This window comes from Myxocyprinus asiaticus, chromosome 49 (assembly GCF_019703515.2).
Source record: "Myxocyprinus asiaticus isolate MX2 ecotype Aquarium Trade chromosome 49, UBuf_Myxa_2, whole genome shotgun sequence".
Taxonomy (NCBI): domain Eukaryota; kingdom Metazoa; phylum Chordata; class Actinopteri; order Cypriniformes; family Catostomidae; genus Myxocyprinus; species Myxocyprinus asiaticus.
In genome coordinates, this window is record NC_059392.1 from 16521416 (window position 1) to 16544876 (window position 23461).

The 23461-nt window shown below is 38.2% G+C and overlaps 1 pseudogene; it reads right to left on the minus strand.

Annotated features, from left to right (window-relative positions):
• Positions 1 to 5246: 5246 nt before the first annotated feature.
• The window catches only part of LOC127438089 (sentrin-specific protease 5-like), a 37218-nt pseudogene continuing 19003 nt past the window's right edge, over positions 5247 to 23461 (minus strand).

A 23461-nucleotide genomic window follows, 5' to 3' on the forward strand; every position in this document is an offset into this window, starting at 1 on the left:
TTTCATTCGGAAACCAAGGTCCTAGAGTCTGGAGGAAGGGTGGAGAAGCTCATAGCCCAAGTTGCTTGAAGTCCAGTGTTAAGTTTCCACAGTCTGTGATGATTTGGGGTGCAATGTCATCTGCTGGTGTTGGTCCATTGTGTTTTTTGAAAACCAAAGTCACTGCACCCGTTTACCAAGAAATTTTGGAGCACTTCATGCTTCCTTCTGCTGACCAGCTTTTTAAAGATGCTGATTTCATTTTCCAGCAGGATTTGGCATCTGCCCACACTGCCAAAAGCACCAAAAGTTGGTTAAATGACCATGGTGTTGGTATGCTTGACTGGCCAGCAAACTCACCAGACCTGAACCCCATAGAGAATCTATGGGGTATTGTCAAGAGGAAAATGAGAATCAAGAGACCAAAAAATGCAGATGAGCTGAAGGCCACTGTCAAAGAAACCTGGGCTTCCATACCACCTCAGCAGTGCCACAAACTGATCACTTCCATGCCACGCCGAATTGAGGCAGTAATTAAAGCAAAAGGAGCCCCTACCAAGTATTGAGTACATATACAGTAAATGATCATACTTTCCAGAAGGCCAACAATTCACTAAAAATGTTTTTTTTTATTGGTCTTATGATGTATTCTAATTTTTTGAGATAGTGAATTGGTGGGTTTTTGATAAATGTGAGCCAAAATCATCACAATTAAAAGAAGCAAAGACTTAAACTACTTCAGTCTGTGTGCACTGAATTTATTTAATACACGAGTTTCATAATTTGAGTTGAATTACTGAAATAAATGAACTTTTCCACGACATTCTAATTTATTGAGATGCACCTGTATGTTTGTTCTTTGTGTTATTTGTGAAATTCTGAAGTCCCACACACCTGTATGCAAATGTTACTCTGGCAGTAATCATTTATCAGTGTCATGCAGCCTGTTTTATTCAGCTGCGTGCTGAATGGGATGCCAAACAAACCATTGACAAGACCCACATCATGAGCGTGTAAACAGAATGATAATGCTTTCAGAATAAAACAATAAACTATAAAATAAGCTTTTAGAATCTATTATTGCTGAATATTTTGCTATTAAACCAGACTCCTGATGTAGTGTTAAATTGAATACTAAATTACCACTGCATTGAAGTATGGTAAAATAAACAATAATTATACTCAGCCTTTATTCAGTTTTACTAACACGTGATAGAAAAGTAGCAGCAAAACTTCAAGCAATCACAGAATGGTCCCATCAGTATGCACTTCAGAAAATTGTGCATCATTCATATTTTTGGGCTTAAAAGATACAACTATGCAGAAATTTGTATCTTCTCTTTTCCATGTTCTACTTAACGGCTGATATGGCCCTTGTACCAAAATAACTGCACACACCTGCTCAGTTGAATATCTAAGACTAATACTGTAAATTGGCAAGCAGATTTCTTTGAGTCCCAGCAAACACAAAAATCTCTGAATTTTGTGAACACAAAATGCAGCATCAATGTATTTCCTAATCTGCAGGTGCAGCATTTTGCTGTCATTTTCAGCGACAGATCATGTGAGGGGGGGAAAAATGAAGCAAAAAATGTACATGGAAAAACTGTTCTTTACGTTGTTTTAGTAGAATTTAAACGTGATTTAATCTATTACAAAATGTGTAATAACGATACATCTCCACTTTATACAGAGCACCCTCAGTGATTTTGATCTGGAACTGGGCCTGTTGTCATATACATCTAACTGGTGTTCAACAGGGTTTAGGTTTTGCTATCAATTATATAAATTCTCTTTTCATCATACATACATACTGGATCAGTATGACTTTTCAAGCGGCAACGTTTGATTTTAAGAGAGCTTGCTGCACGCCGATCGTTGTGTTTGGTGTGTAAAAGTGTGTGTGCTTTTCCAGCGTGGCGGCGCGTCACGTACATGGGGGACCCTCGTTCACATTGCTCATACGTTTATGAAAGTGTTTGCAGGCCCGATTATTCTCCTGCATTGGGAAATCATTGTCAATATTCATGTACGTTGATTATGCATATTACTTCGATGGACGTGGTCTGATTATCTATCTCCATTAAGTTAGAGAATGCTTTTCGTGTTCTATCGCTCCTATCGCACGTTAAAGATTTCCTTGAATTGCATAACATGTCTACGTTGCTGTTCTCTTAAAGGGGAAGTATCACATGTCGCTGTGTGCCTTCTGACACCTAGTGGTAGTCTATGGCGCATCAACATTACTAAATTCAGTCAAATATATGAGCAGTATACCTGGAACATTATCTAATATGGTGACAAACATCTATCTATCCATCTTCTATAGCCGCTTGTCCTGTGTAGGTTTGCAGACAGTGCTGGAGCCTATTAAATGCATTTTATGTTTTGATTTTTACACATTTTAGATCATAATTGTCAGTAGAGCTGTTTAGTCATGACGTCAATTTGTAGGTGAAGTCTAATTCGCCTTGGGATTTTCCTATGTTTTTTTAAAAAATTTTTTTTACTTATGTGTAAAATAAGATCAGTGGTAAACATTACTTGACGATACATGAACGTTTTTTTCTACAACATAAATTATACAGTCATGCCGCAAAAATGAATTTTGAAGCTAACGTGCATTTTGAAAAAAAAAGTATGTAATTCAATACGGCTTCAAAATTCCCGTTTGCGGTATGACTGTGTGTAATTTATGGTGGTTCGTTACAGGTGGTTCATCAATGTTCAACCCTCAGCTTCTAAGGGCAAAAACTGAAATGTAATTTTAACATTCTTAACTTGGGCAGTCATCTATTTTAGTTTGGCCTGTTTTTTGTTTAATACATCTAATAACCAATTTAACAATGGTGTCTTACATTATTGATAAGCTTCTATACTCTAATGTCTGACCAACGATGTCAGAATTGAACAAACACTTCTACTAAATGCTTCTACAACGTAGCTAGACAGTACTAACGTGTTTAGCATGGAGCTAGGTGTTGCTAGCATGTTGCTAGGTGTTGCTAGCATGTTCTTTTTTTTTTTTTTTTTTTGCTAGCATGTTCTAGCATGTAGGCAGAGAGAGAGAGAGAGGAGAGATATTCAATAGAGCAGCTGAAGGCCTTGTGTAGGTCTGTTTACATTTGAATTTTGACAGTTGGAGTTTGAATAGTCTTGGGTCATCTGAACATTCCGTCAGTTTAAGTGAATGGGATTTTTCCGGTTTTGATCGTCTGCTGTGTGGAAACCGGAAGTTTGATGAGTTTGAAAAGATATTATTAAAAGATTATATAACACTATTCCAGAACAGTCTGAAGGTCTGTGCAGAGTTTGGTGGATGTAGCTTGAAAGCTCTAGGAGTTACAATTACAAAATTTTGGTCAAGCCAACATAATTTGTGTGTTATTAGTTAAAACAGATTGTTTGTTCATTATTGTAACACAGATGATCAAACCAGATTTTAAGGCATACATAAATGCAGGTAATTCACATACTTTTTCTGGCCACCGTATATGAAAAAATAAACCTAAAATAAATCTATTAAATATCTAGTAAGATGGATTAATGCATTGTCAGTCAATAATGATCGATTTTAACATTTTAATCACTCCTCATACAGTATATAAGGTGTGGAGTTGCTGGTTATGTACACAGTATTTCACATGAAGCTGAATAAAAGCACACTAGTATGTCTTTATATGAGAAGATGGTATGCGTTAAGAAGACCTATGACAAGATAACATGACACACAATATTCTTAAAATGGTTGCTTTTTAATTATTCAATAGTAGGCCTGGCCATATTAATTTATAATAATATAAAATTATATTATATAATCTAAAAACACAATTTTAATTAATATTTTAAAATAAACAAGTCTTTATGTTCTTGTCGTGGACCTATTAATTCACTTAAAGTGTACAAATAGCTAATATATCAGTGTGTATGACATTCAGATTTTTTTTTTTTTTCCAGCAGTGGTGTTTGTTCTTGCTGTGTGAATGTCTGTAAATTCTTCTTTTATAGTCAGGTGCTGTGTAAATGTGTTTTAATTTATCAGATTTTATAATGACCTCTTGTGCTGTGGAAATGTGTTTAAATCCTTCCTCGAAAGCAGAAAATTAAATGACTTTGCTGCATGTGACTGGCTTTTCGGAACACATCATTCATTCATGTAAATGCGCTCGTGAACTAATCAGAAACAGGATCAAACTCTGAGTTGATAAAGCTGATGACCAGCATCTTGAAACCACTTAACCATAATAAAGTCTGGTTTTGGAATTTGTCGGGTTTTGTCAAAATAAAACCAATCCTGGAATCCTGCGTTTGTTCAGTTTTCTTTGATACAAAGTGCTTTTATTTAAAATCCTGTAACCCATTCTGACATATAGTGGCTTTTTTATTAAAACTTTGAACATATGATTTCATTATTATGTATATTAATTTAATTGCTAGGGCATAATAAAATTATACAAATCAAAGTTTTAAACTCTGTTCAGACTTGTCCCAAATATTGGTAACAGACTGCAAACCTCGTAATATAATAAATGACAGAATATGTTTAATTTGACATCCTGATGTGGATGAACCACATTTTCTGAAGGTAAGCACCTCTTTACACTGACATGGTCTACTTTGTTGAAAGAACAAAAATTTTAAGATGTTTTATAACCTGTTAGTGAAAAGTGCCAAGTCGGTATACAAGCACACAAAAGACATGGTACTGGTTATTTAACATGTATGATGAACTAGTAGTCAGGAACTCCATCATCTCACTGTCTGAGGTTATGAAAAAATAGTTCACTCAAAAATAAAAATTCTGTAGTTATTTACTCAAAAGGAGATTTTAAGCAGAATGTTAGCCTCATTTACCATTCATAGAAAGTCATACCAGTTTGGAACAACATAAGTAGATTAAATGACAAAACTTTCATTGTTGGTTGACCTATTCCTTGAACCTATGACAACAGCCGCTTTGATGAAGGCTGCTCTGAAGAAATTATGTAATCAAAATAAAATATAAATAAAAGGCACTAACCTGCAGCTTTCACTGCAACAAACTCAATGTGCACATTTTAAAATGACCTTTAACTGATCAAACTTAAGTAAATGACCAAACTACAGGCGTTTAACTGCTGCAACATTTCAGAAAAAATTAAGAAATTTCTTAATTTCATTAAGAAATGCTTGGATAGTTTCAGGAAGCTCCAGCTGTGCCTGATCCATACTTAGGATTTCTTGGTCTCTACATGAAGTTCAATCCCTTCCAGACACTATGAGAAAATCTATGTTAGTTTGTCTGGGTTTGAACAGTCAGACACACTACAGTCACAGAGTTCTCTGTAGATCCTCTTGCGGATTTGAGGCATGTCCTCTTGAGCGAACTGAAATGGTTTACTGAACGCCAAGCACTTACAGTACTGCAGAAAGAACACAACACTTTTTAAAGGGATAGTTCACCCAAAAATTTAAATAATTAAATGTACTCATTATCATATCTTTCCAAACTCAAATTACTTTCTTTTGTGGAACACAGGATAATTTTAGAAAAATCTTCTCACAGTTCTTTTCCATACAAATGTTCAAAGTAAATGTCTTGTAAATGTAAATGTAGTGCTTTACTGGTTGTTTAGATCAGTGTTACTATCAGAAATAATTAATAATTATTTCTTTAGTTATTAATTCATGTTTAAATTAATTAATTGAATCTAACTCATTAAAACCTCATATGGGGCTCCAGTAAATGTAGTGTGCTATGTTTAGGAGCAAGTTTGGTTATTAGCAATAATTAATAATTATCAAAGATAATTATTAATTATTAAAATCAATAGAACATTGATGAGAATCAATGTTAGCTTTTTTTAATCCTTTAAATCAGCAATTATCAAAGATAATCGTTAATTGTTAACATCGATGAAACATTAATTAAAATTAACACTAGCTTATTGATCATTCAAATTCAACAATCATCAAAGATAATTATCAATTATCAAAAATCAACAGAATATTAATAAGGATTAACATTGATGGGGCACCACCCTGGAATCAGGGACTAATAACCAGATAGTATAACAGTCTCAATATTAGATTGTTTTCTTAGGAAAATCGACATCCGAAGAATATCGATTTTCGGGAAAAAAAACAATGAATGAAGGCTTGAATCCGAGCACTGACATCCCGTCAGCATGACACAGGCGTATGCAAAACAAACCAAAACACTTCTCTTTGTAACATAAACAAAGTTTATTTATGCAGTAATATCAATTAATAATTAATACAATGCAGTCAATAAACTTCTGATTTACAACTACAAACTAAACAGTGATATGATTAGATATGGAAATAAAAATAATTCTATAACACGAGGGTGTGTATGTGTGAGAGAGCAAGTGTGTGTGTGTGTGTGTGTGTGTGTGTGTGTGTGGTTAGTACGAGAGAGAGAGAGAATTAAGTGATGGCCCTAAAGCCGATTTCGCGATCGTGAGAGAGAAAGCAGCTGTTAGTTTATCACTCAGAGACACGGTGGACGGCTCGTAAAAGTCCCGCGTTCTTTGACTCTTTAATGGATAACTCAGTTTGCCGGTTTCACCCGCGATGGCGAAAATGCACAACAGTCCAATTTGGTTGGACCACAATACAGCAAAACAAATTTGTGATAATTAATACCCTGAGCATTAATAATGAGCGGACATGGCGGTCCGTAAACTGTACAAGCAAAAACCTTGAAACACAAGAATAATACACTATAATATTCTATCTCTGCCCAGATGTAAACCTCTTACTTGAATCGCAAGAGGATGCAGAATGTGTGTTCATCCGTCCTTTAATTCCGACCCGGTTCCTTGAGGCTCATGTGATGACGGGAGGCCGTTTCCTCGCTCTGTTGGCGGGCACGGCTGTTGATTCTCGGCGGGCTGGCGGAGAACTTCAGAAATGTCGACTTGATTGAAGATGGAAGAGAAATCTTTAATCTCTTCACTTCTGCAGGCAAACGGATGAAGATGCGGATTGCTCGGCGGTCTCCTTCGGATCCATTAGAGTATTCGGTTGAACACAGAGTGATCTCAACTCGTCCAGCGAGATGGAGATTGTATGGCCACAGTTTCAAGTTGTACGTTACTTCCTTGTGCCACGAGGTTGCACCTGAGAGCAGCGATGAGCTACGTCTATACTCGGCGAACAAAGTTGCTAGAAGCAAATCCCGGAAGCATTTCAGAAGTATTTCTACTCCTGGTGATGTCATGGTTTGAGGGACGTTCTGTTGTGTGCCTCATCCAATAGGAGTTGAGAGTTCGATCCTTTAGTGAGCAAGGCTTCATGGGATTTGTAGTCTGTTTTGGACTCCCTTTGTTTGATTTTGGAACTATTTTTATCAGTATAATTTATGACCTAGTATGTGGGGGCTTGAGTTATGTTTTATGACTGTGTAAGGCCTGCCTTTGTCTTCTATCTGAATACATGAGGCCCAACACTTACAAGCTCCAAAAAGGACAAAAACACCATAAAAGTATCATGAAAGAAGTACATATGGCTTGTGTGTTACATTCTAAATCTTCTGAAGCCATATGATAGCTTTGTGTATGAAATAGACCAAAGCCTTTTTTTCACTAAAACCTTCCCCACTGCTGTAGCTCTCAAATATCATTCTACAATCCACATATGTGGTTGGTGTATTGCGTTTGGTTACAACACATGCAAGAACTAATGCCTTTTTGCATCAAACTTGCTGTGACATGCTGATATTTTTTAATCTGAACATGGACGCAAATGACATATGAGAGCTACTGTGTAGGAAAAGACTAGCAACTTAAATTTTGGCCTGTTCCAAATAGTGTTCCAAATGTTATTAGATGACTTCAGAATACTTGGAATATAGTGCATAAATCATGTAGACTGCAATAATGATACTTTTGTCATTTTTGGAGCTTGACAGACTGACAGTCATTGCATGGAAAATACTCAGGCATACTCGTTTGGAATGTGGACCCACCGGCTAGTCGTTGGGAGGGGCAGAATGCATACGATAAGTTTACTCTTAAATTGTAAAAGGCCCCGGATTCATAAGTAACATATATTTGGTATCATTTGAAAGCTTAGAATCTGAACTTTTCATAGAACCATCACTTTTGCACTTTTTGTATGTAAAATAACAAGTCTTAAAAACTTTGCATCTCAAATAAGCACCACCTAGAGGTGACGATGTAGAAATATGCATATGAATTAGTGCTGTCAGTCGATTACATTTTTTTATTGCGACTAATCGCATGTTATGTAGTTAAGACATAATTAATCGCATCATTTTATCACTGACAGGGAAGCGCTGCCAGAGATTCTTTTATTTATAGAGATAACAACCTCTATCATAGGAGAGAGCTTAACGGTCAACTAGCGTGTTAAGAGCGTGTTCCACCCACAGGATGTCAATGGGACCGCTGCGTTATTCTATTTTATGCTAAGCTTGTAGGCTCTCCTTGGTAGAAGGGTTCTGGCGCTGTGGCATGTGTGTCAGTGTAATGACTCCGAATGGACACATTACAAAGTTTCCGTCCTTCACACCAGTGTTTATGCTCTATTAACGGTATATGCGTTAATCGCGATTAAGCGAATTATGCGTTAAACTTTTTTAATTAATCACATGTTAACGCGTTAATTCTGACAGCTCTAATATGAATATAAAAGTTTTTCACATAGCACTTAAATAGACAAGTCATATATCAAATAAAAGCACTCATTCTCAGGAATTTTTCTGATCTGACATAATATATCTCATGGTGTAATTAAGGTAGCTCCGAAAAACTGCTTTCGTTTAGTTCCCAATCATGTCACCTGTAACTGAGTAACATTTTGTGGTGATACGACAAAGCAATCAAAAGATATAGCATTAAAAAAATTATTTATCCTAGTATCCAAAAATGTCTCCAAGTGTCCATGGTGTCCAAGGTATACTCTCTCTCCAAAGCATGCAGACATGAGTAACGAGATCTCATTCAGTTCCATTCTGTGTCATTTGAGCCATCATTGAGTCTGTACTTGCCATCTCCTGGTGGCCATATGTAATTAGAATGAACAATCCTCTCTGCCCATATTTGGATGACTTCCACCTCTGGTTGCAGCGATCCCATGATGCTGGACAATGTAGTAGATAATTTCCAATGAAGTCATCAGATCCAGAAAAGCTAACGTATTTTAAGCCAGATAGCACATTATGTGCTGTGTGCACATTGTGCTTTGTGTGGATTATCTAATGATCTATGCATTCGATTACGTTGTGTGGGCTCTTTTTAAAGAGAATCCCCTCCTCTAAGTTATATTGTGATATGTGAAATTTTATGTCCTGTTTATTTTTCATGAAGTAATAAGCGAAAACGCTGCTTATAAGCAACACCTGTTTACATGTAACGTATGTCAAAGACATGTACTTAGCTATTACTCGCTATATTTTTGTCTGTGAGTAAAACAAATAGGCTGGTTGTATTCTACTCTTTGAAAGCTTTCCAGTGACATAAGACACATGGCTATTTGATCAGTTTGATGTTTTTACAGATTACAATAATATGTACAGTAAAAATTATTAATAAATTATCAAAACAGAACACTTCTTATTTGTCTGCAAATTTCAAAACACTTGTTCAGTTTTGGTCATAATGACAACATGCATTGTAAAGTACAGCTTCTAAGCTTTAAAACTATACCTATTTTGTGTTGGTCAAGACTATAGTTATTCATATTTTGATGATTATTTTTTTCTCTGTGGGCCAGTTTTCTTCTTGGTGGGTCCAGAGCATAAAGGGCTAATGTCCCATTTCCAAAAGTAATTTAACTTTTTTTGTTTTAAAAGTATAGTTAATGAAAATGTACGCAAACATATACAGTATATATATATATATATATATATATATATATATATATATATATATATATATATATATACACAGTATATTACCTCCAAGACAAAAACTCCACAATCATTGTCATTCTTCTGCTGTGGAATGGGCTACAGAGGAGTTCATAAAATAAAACAATAATCACAAATCTGTCTCAAAGCAGAAACAAAGTTTTTCAAAACATCAGGCATCTTTTGATGTGAACTCGATTTACAGTGGAGCAATAATCTGAACACAAAAAACTAATTTTTAAACAGACCTTGTTGACAGCAATCTTCCAGCCCTTTTGAAAGACCAGTTGTTTCTTTTGCTTCTGCAAGAATGTATTTCAGGATGTTCTGTGGATAACAGTGACACATCAGGTGTATGTGAGCATTTTAACATAAATCACACTTAAAGAACACTCACATCAACAGCAAACTTGAACAGGATGCCCTGGGAGTCGTAGAAATTGATGTTCTGCTTGAAGACGTCCACAGTTATAAGCAACTTAGAAGAGGAGTCAAAATCAATCTTTTAGAGAATAGATCAACCTAAACACATCAACACATATGATATTAGACAAATAAAACAAATAGAATCTTACAGGAGTTTTATCATCATGTTGTAAATAATAACAAATAAGGTGTAACTTTTCTGCATCTATATATGATATTTTGCATGCCGTAACATCCACCTTTTTGGTCCATCGCCTCACTCCTTCATACCCTTTAGCTGCAAATTGGCGATAAAAGAAACTATTGAAGAAATGATCCTTGAAAAGACAAAACAATGTGGGTTAAATCAACAATATGAGCAGCCGTCACCCATCTGTGAGAAATCTGGTGCAGAAAATGTGCAGTACTAAATTTGTGAGACAAGGGCTTCATCCAAAATAATTGCAGTTTCAGGTTCATAGCGGCACAAACATTAATGCAAAAATAATCACTGTTCCTAAACATACAAAAGGCCACAGAAGCCATGCAATAATTATGTGTCTAATTTGTTTTTTGTTGTTTTGTTTTTTTTGTTTTTTTTCAAAAACTTGACAACAAGTAATCTCGAGCTGCCTTGAGAAAACAACACTAAACAAATAGCCTTGGAGACGCGTGATGTTCGTGCGAGGGTTGGACGTGTGAATGGCGAGCTCTGCGCACCTTGCTAGTTTTTAATACTTTTTATGTCATAAACTGGTGAGGTTCGATACACTCTGATTCTTAACTGTATTATGAAGACAATATGTCAAAGAATTCAAAATCCTCAGGCTCTGCAGATATTAAAAGACACTTACGTGCTCAAGCTGATACCCCAGACAGGGCCGCAGACCAGGGACTCAATTTGGACGGTGCGGCAGGAGAAATTCAGTGGCTACTGGCAAGCATGTCTGCAATGCTGGCGAAGGTCATCGCAGACTTGGAGGATCTGGCTGTAATATGTCGATCGATCACTTCCATGGAGGCGAAATTCTCTGAGTTGGTTACAAGATTGTCGGACATCGAGAAACGGATCGATTATCTGGAGTCATCGGAGAGGGAATTAGCTGCTAACCCGCTAGCAACCAAGACAGACTTGCAGCGCTTTTGGGAAAAACTGGAGGATTTGGAGAATCGTAATCGACGAAACAACGTCCAAATTGTTGGAATTCCTAAACACAAAAAAGGCCGAAATATGGTGAAATTCCTAGACGAGCTCTTCCCGAGTCTGCTCGACATAACAGGCTCACAGAGTCCTGGCTCAGAGATCCGTGGAGAGATCATCCGATAAAGATCTCATGTTACGCAAGGCGAGGAGTAAAGGAAGGCTTTCTTGGAAGAACCATTTTCTTGTTCCCATATTTTGCGAATTCGACAAGAGAGAAACGTGATCGATTTAGGGAATGCAAGAATCTCTTACATCAACGGAAGATCACGTTTGCTCTGATGTTTCCGGCCAAACTGAGAATAGATGCAAAGGATGGCCATAGAGAATTTACATGCCCACAGCAAGCAATGTCTTTCATAAAGACATTGGAGTGAGTAAGCCAATTGGTGTTTTTCATGTTGCTGTTTAGTGGGCCTGTCTCACTGAACATACACTCGACTGCCCGAGCAAGCTAGGCACCTTCATTGTTTCTTTTTGTGCTGGTTCCGCCTAGCGGCTGGAATTTGTTTTGTGTAATATAATTTTGTAGAGCCGAGGAGGGCGGGGCCGGGCTGGAATGAGACACACCCGGTCCCCAATCAGCCTGATGGGGCGCGCGAGGGATAAAGGCGGCCGGGGACGACAGTTCGAGAGAGAGAGAATTGCAGGCAGCTGTACTGTGCGTTTTGGTTGTGTTTTTCGTTTAATAAATTGTTATTTAAGTTGTCAAGCCGGTTCTCGCCTCCTCCTTTCCACTAAACCCCCTTACAGATTTCTTCGGGACAGCTTGTGGATAAATCTGCATGTTTTTGGTGCTTATGCCTCCTGTTGCTTGGAGTTTGTTTTGTGGAACATCTCTTGCAGGACATTGGAGTGATTGGGTCTTTTGTTGCACTCATTTATTGGCCGAATGGGCCGGCTTACTGACCATTCGTTTGACTGCCCGAAGAACTGAACTTTTTTATTTATTTATTTAAAAATTAAAATATTTATATTTTAATTTTTTTGTGCTGGTTCTGCTAGCGGTTGGAGCTTGTTCTGTGGAGGAACACACCTTCGGGACAGTTATGTGGATGAATCTACACATTTTTTGTGTTTATTCCAATTTTGGCTGGAGTTTGTTTTATAGACTATTTTTTGCTGTGTAATTCTGTCTTACAAAATCTATATAGAAACACTGGATTTGAGCAATCCGATGGAAAAGTTGCCTTGGGGACTCTCGTAGGCGTACATGGACTGTTTGAGTTTAGAGGGATGGACGCCGGTTAGCGCTGTTATGCGGGGGGTTAATGCGCACATTTTTCTTTTTTCTGTTTGTTTGGTTTGGGGGGAAGTTTGGGGTTTGATCGTTACACTCATGTTGGAATGTGGTCTTTATAATATTGTTTTTGACACACAATCTATTTTTTCTAATATGTCAAATGTTAATATGAGTGGATTATCTCTTTCCACATGGAATGTGAATGGGTTGGGGCACCCCATAAAAAGAAGTAAAGTTATTTATTTTCTTAAACGTATGAAATGTGATATAGTGTTTCTTTAAGAAATGCATCTTTCCCTGTAGAAAGTTGGAAGATTTGGGAAGATATGGGGTGGACATGTTTTCTTTAGTGCTGGCTCAAGTAAGAGCAGGGAACAGCAACAATTCAAATGTCTCAAACAGATTAAAGATAAATTAGGAAGAGTCTTTATTGTTTCAGCAGAAATTCAGGGACAAAGGTTGATTTTGACTAATATCTATGCATATAACACTGATGACCAGGGCTTTTTTTATAGATCTTGAAGGGATGTTGCAAGCCGCTGGCACCCCTCATGATATAATATTGGGAGGAGACTTTAATTTTTGGATGGACTCAGTCCTTGATCATAGTGAAGCAAAAATGTTGAAGCCCCCAAGAGCAATATTGAAGCTTCTCAGGATGTGTACAAATCTTGGCCTTACGGATATTTGGAGACTTTTGAACCCATCTGTTAAGGACTATAAATTTTTTTCATCAGTCCATAAGATTTATTCTAGAATGTATATATATATATAAGTCTTTCATTTCATCTGTTATTTATTGTTCACTTGGAATCATCTCAGTTTCAGATCATGGTCTGGTGAGTTTAGAGGTGTTGCCACATACAGAGAAAAAGAAATCATATAGTTGGTGCTTTAATGCATCCCTTTGCAAAATCCTGAATTTCAACAAATGTTAAAGGCTGAAATTTATGTTTATATGGAGACCAACTGGTCCTCAATATCCTCTGTGGGCATGGCTTGGGAGGCACTTAAGGTGGTTCTTAGGGGTCGGATCATTTGCATCATTCACAAAAAATCCAAAGCACAAGAACACGTGGAGTTGTAAGGGAATATTAAAAGTGCCGAGGCGGGGCCTGGGTAGCTCAGTGGGTAAAGACGCTGACTACCACCCTTGGAGTTCATGAATTTGAATCCCAGGTCGTGCTGAGTGACTCCAGCCAGGTCTCCTAAGCAACCAAATTGGCCCGGTTGCTAGGGAGGGTAGAGTCACATGGGGTAACCTCCTCGTGGTCACTATAATGTGGTTCGCTTTCGGTGGGGCACGTGGTGAGTTGTGTGTGGATGCCGCGGTGGATGGCGTGAAGCCTCCACACGCGCTATGTCTCCACGGTAATGCGCTCAACAAACCACGTGATAAGATGTGCGGATTGACGGTTTCAGATGTGGAGGCAACTGAGATTCGTCCTCTGCCACCCGGATTGAGGCGAGTCACTATGCCACCACGAGGACTTGGGAATTGGGCATTCCACAAGGACTTGGGGATTGGGCATTCCAAATTGGGGAGAAAAAAGGTAAAAACAAAAAAAAAGTGCCAAGGCAAAGCTGAAGTGCTGAATGTCGTTTGAAAGTCTCTGAAACCGATATAATACTATTTTGTCACGGAAGGTGGAGTTTTGGCTATTCAGGGCAAGACAGTCATATTTGAGTCGGGAGACAAAGCAGGGAAGCTTTTGGCTAGATACATAGAGCAGAGAGAGTCTTTTTCTACCATTCCCTCAGTGAAATCTGCTGGTGAAGAAATATATACCTCGGCCATTGATATTAATAATGCTTTTAAAGAATTTTATCTTGATCTTTATAGTTCCATGTCTTCGTCTACTTATGAAGATATTAGGAACTTTGTGGAACCATTAGAACTCCCTAAACTGATGACTGAGCAAAAACATTCTCTTGATTCTGAGATAAACTTGGAAGAGCTTGACGAGGTAATTAAGGCCTTGCCTGTAGGTAAGGCTCCGGGGCCAGATGGTTTTGCCGCTGAATTTTTTAGATCTTATGCTACAGAATTGGCTTCATTTTGTTAGAAGTTTATATGGAATCATTAAAGAATGGAAAGCTTCCGCCAACCATGACACAAAACCAGATCAGTCTGATCCCTAAAAAGGACAAAGATCCAAGCGAGTGTAAGAGTTACCGTCCAATTTTCCTGATCCAGCTAGACGTAAAAATATTGTCTCAAATTCTGGCTAACCGATTAAGTAAAGTTATGACATCCCTTATACATATAGATCAGGTGGGGTTTATTCGGGGCCGCAGCTCTTCTGATAACATTAGGCGTTTCATCAATATTATGTGGTCAGTGGTGAATGATCAGACTCCGGTCGTGGCCATCTCACTAGGTGCCAAAAAGGCGTTTGATATGGTAGAATGGGATTACCTTTTTAAGATTTTGGAAATATACGGGTTCGGGAATACTTTTATTGGATGGATTAAGTTACTTTATAGACACCCGGTAGTGGCGGTACAAACAAATGAATTAATTTCAGATTATTTTCCTCTGGATAGGGGCACCCGGCAGGGTTGCCCTCTTTCCCCATCATTGTTCTGTCTTGCCCTGGAACCATTAGCAGCCGCGATAAGAAGGGAAGATGATTTTCCAGGGGTGGTAGCGGGAGGTATGCGCATAAGGTTTTGCTTTACGCAGATTATATTTTATTATTCATCCCTGACCCCATTAGATCTATGCCTTGCTTCCATAAAATTATTAATTCCTTTTCTAAGTTCTCGGGATACAGAGTCAATTGGTCTAAATCCAAAGCTTTGGCTCTGACAGCGTACTGCCCAGTAACGGCTTTCCAGCCGGGCGCCTTCCAGTGGCCTAAACAGGGCATTAAGTATTTGGGCATTTTATTCCCAGCAAATTTGTCTGATTTAGTTAGATAAATGTAATGAAGCCCACCTGCCCACATCACTTGAAAATCTTTTTATTAAGGGGTCAAAATTAACTCTATTATTGGGAAGGTTAATGTTATTGAAATAAATTGTATTCCAAAATTCAACTACCTGCTACAATCTCTCCCTGTAGATGTCCCCCTCTCTTATTTCAAGCAATTTGATAGCATAGCGAAGTCCTTCATTTGGAATGGTAAGCATCACAAATTACATTTCAATAAATTACATAGGCCGATTGACAAAGGTGGGCTAGGCCTACCCAAGATTTTGTTTTATTATTATGCATTCGGTCTCAGACATTTGGCCCATTGGTCGCTTCCACCTGAAAGAGCCCCTCCCTGGTTTTATATTGAACAGGAAGTTCTTGCCCCTATTTTGCCATTGCAAAGCCTTTCTATCAAACTAATCGGAGAAGTTAAGTTACACCGTTATCTCGCATTTGCACTTGGTATGGACAAAAGTGTCCAGAGTGTTTAATTCAGACATTTATTTAAATGTTGCCTCAAGCATATGGCTGAACCCTAAATTATGTATTAATAAGTCCCCTTTCTGCTGGTCAGAGTGGATTGCGAGGTGGGTTACTACACTCGGTGACCTGTATGAGAGTGGAGTGTTGAGATCTTTTGAGAATTTGGTTCAACATTTTGGGATTCCCAGATATCAGTTTTATAGGTATTTACAGCTGCACCACCTGCTCTGTATTGTTTTTGGGAGTAGCACACAGCCCTCTAAAGTGGCAGATACTCTGGGAGAGGTGATTACTGCTTTTGGAAAAGGTAATGAGGCATCAGTGTATTACTCCCTGCTAATTCAGAGTCTGGGGGACGGAGCTTCAACTTCTCTCAAGAGATTATGGGAGAAAGATTTTAATTTGGTATTGGAGGAGGGAGTGTGGGCTAGGATTCTAAAAAATGTCAAGTCTGCATCTAGAGATGCAAGGGTTTGCCTTATGCAATTCAAGATTTTACATAGATTTTATTGGACCACCTCTATATTGTATAGGCTTGGTCTTAAAGACACAACCACCTGCTGGCGATGCCAATCAGAAGCTGGAGACACAATCATGTCTTTTGGGGGTGTGTTAAGATCCAAGATTTTTGGTTGAAGGTTCAGAGTTATTTGTGTGACATTTTGGGCACTCAAATTTTACTTTGCCCCAGACTTTGTATTTTGGGCGATGGGGCAGTCATAAATTTGGGGGACAAACATATAAAAAATTGGGTTCTGACCAGTATTATGTGGGGTTGGTGATTGGGAAGTGATATTAGTGGGGGTTAAATGTTAAATGTTGATTCGGTGTGTATGTGTTGTGTTTTTCTCTGTTGCGTTTTTTTTTTTAATCAATAAAAAAATGTTAATTACAAAAAACAAAAACAAATAGCCTTTAGATAACGTCCTACTATTAAATAACTATCAGTTAACACAGTGGGGTAGTGGTGACTGAAGAGTTGTTCATAGTCTGACCCTGCGTTCCAAATGGGATAAATCCGCCTCCGAAGGGCACTTTGAAGTGGGAACGATTGTGGCCGCCATATTGAAGGGTCGATCCAAACCAAAGGGCTCTTCGAAACGGGCGTTTCCGTAGGGTTCAACAGATGGGCACTTTGCTGCCAAGCAGACCGGAACAGGAGCAAACATCACAAATATGGAGGTTTGCCTAGTGTGATTTATGGCATTTTCCAAACTGCATTTTTGTGCCCTTGAAGGGCACTTTGTACAGGGGATGCCACTCGAAACTTTTAGTGAAGGCAACATTTAAACTGTAATGCCATGCTGCCTTCAGAATACCCACATAAAGAGCTCTGTCTTTCATAGTGAGTGAGCACAGGGATGATCAGTTTTGTTTGGAATTCGCCCTTAGTGTAAATTAAACAAGCTGAAACTGCTATCTGTTTCTATAAACAAAAATATATGACATCCCTTCATCTCCATAGTCTATAAAAGGTTTTAATTATTATAATGAACTTTAAAAATTATTTTAAACCCATCTTTTTGTTTGAAACTGGTTAATGCTTGTGTTATTTTACTGTAAATTTGCTGTGTCCATTATTCTAAAGTAGTTTAAATAAAATAATAATACAAAAGTGGCATTTTATTTTATAATAAATGCACGGTACATTTGTTTATTGGTTTCTTTTTTATTAAAATAAATAAAACAAATGTTTAAAAACGAAGCTTCAATTTTTCATTAAGTCATAAAGATTTAAATAAGTTCTTTTCAGTTTCTATTCTGAAAGCAGTTAGTGATGCAAAATCATGTGTAAATATTTCTGATTAGGTATAGGTGATGTTCATTAGTGTCTGCCTTTGGCAGCAGCTCCTTTGTCTTGGATAGATGATGCTGAAGTGCATTCCGAATGACAGATATTTTTGAGTCCAACGCCCTTCAACCCTCTGAAGCTCTCAGGATTAGGGCATAGGGATGAGCCTTTCGGAATGGAACGCACCCTGAATGTGTGTGTGTGTGTGTGTGTGTGTGTGTGTGTGCGTGCGTATATGTGTATATATATATATATATATATACACACACATATGTATATATATATATATATATATATATATATATATATATATATATATATATATATACACACACACACACACACACACACAAGTCTGCTCCTGTTGCGTAAATGGTTTCTATTTACAAAGTGTTTTTGCAGCAGTTGAGTATTCTATCCAATCAGACATGTCTGTTGACCAATTAAATGGCAATGGCCAATCAAAAATGCTTAAATGAGTCCTTTGTCCTATCAGTAATGACAACTGATCCTAATGCTCAAGTTTTAAACAGTCTGATGTCCAGATACATGCTTTGTTTCACCTCTGTTCGTGGTGGCATACAAAAATTAATACTGAAGAAACATCACCTGACACTTGAAAAGGAGCTGCAGAACAAAAGAAAAATTAACTTTTGAATTGTTTTGGAATCATTGCATGTTGTGCCGCTCGCTTGCAAATAGATGGTAAATACAGGTGCATCTCAATAAATTAGAATGTCGTGGAAAAGTTCATTTATTTCAGTAATTCAACTCAAATTGTGAAACTCGTGTATTAAATAAATTCAATGCACACAGACTGAAGTAGTTTAAGTCTTTGGTTCTTTTAATTGTGATGATTTTGGCTCACATTTAACAAAAACCCACCAATTCACCATCTCAAAAAATTAGAATATGGTGACATGCCAATCAGCTAATCAACTCAAAACACCTCCAAAGGTTTCCTGAGCCTTCAAAATGGTCTCTCAGTTTGGTTCACTAGGCTACACAATCATGGGGAAGACTGCTGATCTGACAACTGTCAGAAGACAATCATTGACACCCTTCACAAGGAGGGTAAGCCACAAACATTCATTGCCAAAGAAGCTGGCTGTTCACAGAGTGCTGTATCCAAGCATGTTAACAGAAAGTTGAGTGGAAGGAAAAAGTGTGGAAGAAAAAGATGCACAACCAAGAAACATCACCTGACACTTGAAAAGGAGCTGCAGAACAAAAGAAAAATTAACTTTTGAATTGTTTTGGAATCATTGCATGTTGTGCCGCTCGCTTGCAAATAGATGGTAAATACAGGTGCATCTCAATAAATTAGAATGTCGTGGAAAAGTTCATTTATTTCAGTAATTCAACTCAAATTGTGAAACTCGTGTATTAAATAAATTCAATGCACACAGACTGAAGTAGTTTAAGTCTTTGGTTCTTTTAATTGTGATGATTTTGGCTCACATTTAACAAAAACCCACCAATTCACTATCTCAAAAAATTAGAATATGGTGACATGCCAATCAGCTAGTCAACTCAAAACACCTCCAAAGGTTTCCTGAGCCTTCAAAATGGTCTCTCAGTTTGGTTCACTAGGCTACACAATCATGGGGAAGACTGCTGATCTGACAACTGTCCAGAAGACAATCATTGACACCCTTCACAAGGAGGGTAAGCCACAAACATTCATTGCCAAAGAAGCTGGCTGTTCACAGAGTGCTGTATCCAAGCATGTTAACAGAAAGTTGAGTGGAAGGAAAAAGTGTGGAAGAAAAAGATGCACAACCAACCGAGAGAACCGCAGCCTTATGATTGTCAAGCAAAATCGATTCAAGAATTTGGGTGAACTTCACAAGGAATGGACTGAGGCTGGGGTCAAGGCATCAAGAGCCACCACACACAGACATGTCAAGGAATTTGGCTACAGTTGTCGTATTCCTCTTGTTAAGCCACTCCTGAACCACAGACAATGTCAGAGGCGTCTTACCTGGGCTAAGGAGAAGAAGAACTGGACTGTTGCCCAGTGTTCCAAAGTCCTCTTTTCAGATGAGAGCAAATTTGTATTTCATTTGGAAACCAAGGTCCTAGAGTCTGGAGGAAGGGTGGAGAAGCTCATAGCCCAAGTTGCTTGAAGTCCAGTGTTAAGTTTCCACAGTCTGTGATGATTTGGGGTGCAATGTCATCTGCTGGTGTTGGTCCATTGTGTTTTTTGAAAACCAAAGTCACTGCACCCGTTTACCAAGAAATTTTGGAGCACTTCATGCTTCCTTCTGCTGACCAGCTTTTTAAAGATGCTGATTTCATTTTCCAGCAGCATTTGGCACCTGCCCACACTGCCAAAAGCACCAAAAGTTGGTTAAATGACCATGGTGTTGGTGTGCTTGACTGGCCAGCAAACTCACCAGACCTGAAGCCTATAGAGAATCTATGGGGTATTGTCAAGAGGAAAATGAGAAACAAGAGACCAAAAAATGCAGATGAGCTGAAGGCCACTGTCAAAGAAACCTGGGCTTCCATACCACCTCAGCAGTGCCACAAACTGATCACCTCCATGCCACGCCGAATTGAGGCAGTAGTTAAAGCAAAAGGAGCCCCTACCAAGTATTGAGTACATATACAGTAAATGAACATACTTTCCAGAAGGCCAACAATTCACTAAAAATGTTTTTTTTATTGGTCTTATGATGTATTCTAATTTTTTGAGATGGTGAATTGGTGGGTTTTTGTTAAATGTGAGCCAAAATCATCACAATTAAAAGAACCAAAAACTTAAACTACTTCAGTCTGTGTGCATTGAATTTATTTAATACACGAGTTTCACAATTTGAGTTGAATTACTGAAATAAATGAACTTTTCCACAACATTCTAATTTATTGAGATGCACCTGTACACTGCAAATGAGCAACGCAACAAAACATCTCCGATTATACATGTAACCTCGGTGCCCTGAGATGAAGGAAATGAGACATTGGGGAATTCCTTCTAAGACGACCTTGTGGAAGCCCTTGTATAATAACGGCAATCTTATGATTGGCGATGGTGTTTGAGCCCCGCTCTTTTAGGTGCGCATTTGCCCTATATAAGTGGGTGCTCTATCACCATTTCTTCCGAATTTTCTGACTGAAGGAAAAGAACGTATCGCTCATACCTCGAAACTCTGAAGTAGTAGTGCAGGGAACCGAGGTTACATGTGTATCCGGAGACATTCCCTATCGATTCAGTTCACTGGACATTGTGGTGAAACGCTTTGGGGAACGGAGTCCCATCATGCAATGACATGACGTCATACCCCGAGAGATACACGCTTGTAAAAGAATATGTATATGAGGTCACTGGCCCGCCAGGCGGTGACTTATTACAATCATATTTCAAGTGTATAGAATAATGAAAATCTCCACAAGGTGACAACCAGACGGGAAGTTAATCTTATGCTGGGGATATAAATATGAGTCATATAATACACACAGTATACATAGTATCAATTCATCATACCCCCTGAGGTATAAACACTTGAAAAAGAATAGCAAGTATGGAATATTTTATTTAATCATTAGGTTAATCAGTTTTTTGATAATTGAATTAATATATATGCAATATGCAATTATTTAAAAATGACAATGTGTAACCAACGTACTATGAATAACTGCATTATAAATGTTATTCAATATGTTAGATATTTAATCATTCATTTATTGATTTAATTATCATTTACTCAGTTTAATAATCAAAGTGCAATTTTTCAATGAAAAAATGCAGCTTGGCTTCTCTACGGAGAATTACATCTCTCTCTGTATCTCTCTGTATGACCCTTTCTGTGAATGACCCAGAAAATATGTGTGTGTTGATACTAAAGGGATGATCTAATGTTTTAATTAGAACAGAGCCAGGCACTGTCTGGTACCTGCCTGAAAGATGCAGATGATATATGTGTGTTAATTAGTGTTAGAAACTAGATGAAACTAATGTTTGTGGGTGTGTACACATTTCCCATCTTACAGGAATGTGTGTAACCAACGACTGTAATAAGGGAAATCATTTAATATACTAATAAAATTCATGCAGAAAGTAATGATTGCTAGTTAATATAAAATATGTAACCATATGAAGTGATTACAGTGTGTTTTATGCATATAAAATGAAATAGTCATGCTTTTGCCACTATTGAAGCAAGTTGGGTCAGGATGACCAGCTAGAAGGGAGACGATGATGACGAAACTAGGGGAGCATAAGTTTATTTTATTGGATGAAGTAGCCATCACTCAAAGAGATAAGAGGGAACAGAAACTGTATAAAAAATGCATAATTCTGAAGTGTAATTTTAGATGCTCCATGGAACACTTTGTAATAACAGTTTATTTTTGGAATCAGAACTTTGCGCCTCTGAGAAATCTTTGACTCAGCCTGGGAATCTATATGAACCATATAAATACACACAATCTAAATTTAAACCCTTCACAACCAAAGGTATGGAAAGGAAATGTATTCCTTATTGGAAGTGCTTGTGACTTATAAGGGGGGTAATTTCAACAACAGCCTATATAGAGGTGGATGTTCCAAAATATACATAAACTCAGCTCTTCGGATTCAAAAAAGAAACATCCCTTTTTCAGGACACTGTATATTAAAGATAATTTTGTAAAAATCCAAATAACTTTACAAATATTTATTGTAAAGGATTTAAACAATATTTTCCATGCTTGTTCAATGAACAATAAACAATTAATGAACATGCACCTGTGGAACGGTCGTTAAGACACTTACAGCTTACAGACGGTAGGCAATTAAGGTCACAGTTATAAAAACTTATTACACTAAAGAGACCTTTCTACTGACTCTGAAAAACACCAAAAGAAAGATGCCCAGGGTCCCTGCTCATCTGCGTGAACATGCCTTAGGCATGCTGCATGGAGGCATGAGGACTGCAGATGTCGCAGATAAATTGCGATGTCTGTACTGTGAGATGCCTAAGACAGCACTACAGGGAGACAGGAAAGACAGCTGATCATCCTCGCATTGGCAGACCACGTGTAACAACACCTGCACAGGATCAGTACATCCGAATATCACACCTGTGGGACAGGTACAGGATTGCAACAACAACTGCCCGAGTTACAGCAGGAAAGCACAATCCCTCCATCAGTGCTCAGACTGTCCGCAATAGGCTGAGAGAGGCTGGACTGAGGGCTTGTAGGCCTGTTGTAAGGCAGGTCCTTACCAGACATCACCGGCAACAACGTCGCCTATGGGCACAAACCCACCTTCGCTGGACCAGACAGGACTGGCAAAAAGTGCTCTTCATTGACGAGTTGTGGTTTTGTCTTACCAGGGGTGATGGTCGGACTCGCGTTTATCATCAAAGGAAAGAGCGTTACACCGAGGCCTGTACTCTGGAGCGGGATCAATTTGGAGGTGGAGGGTCCGTCATGGTCTGGGGTGGTGGATCACAGCATCATCGGACTGAGCTTGTTGTCACTGCAGGCAATCACAACGCTGTGCGTTACAGGGAAGACATCCTCCTCCCTCATGTGGTACCCTTCCTGCAGGCTCATCCTGACATGACCCT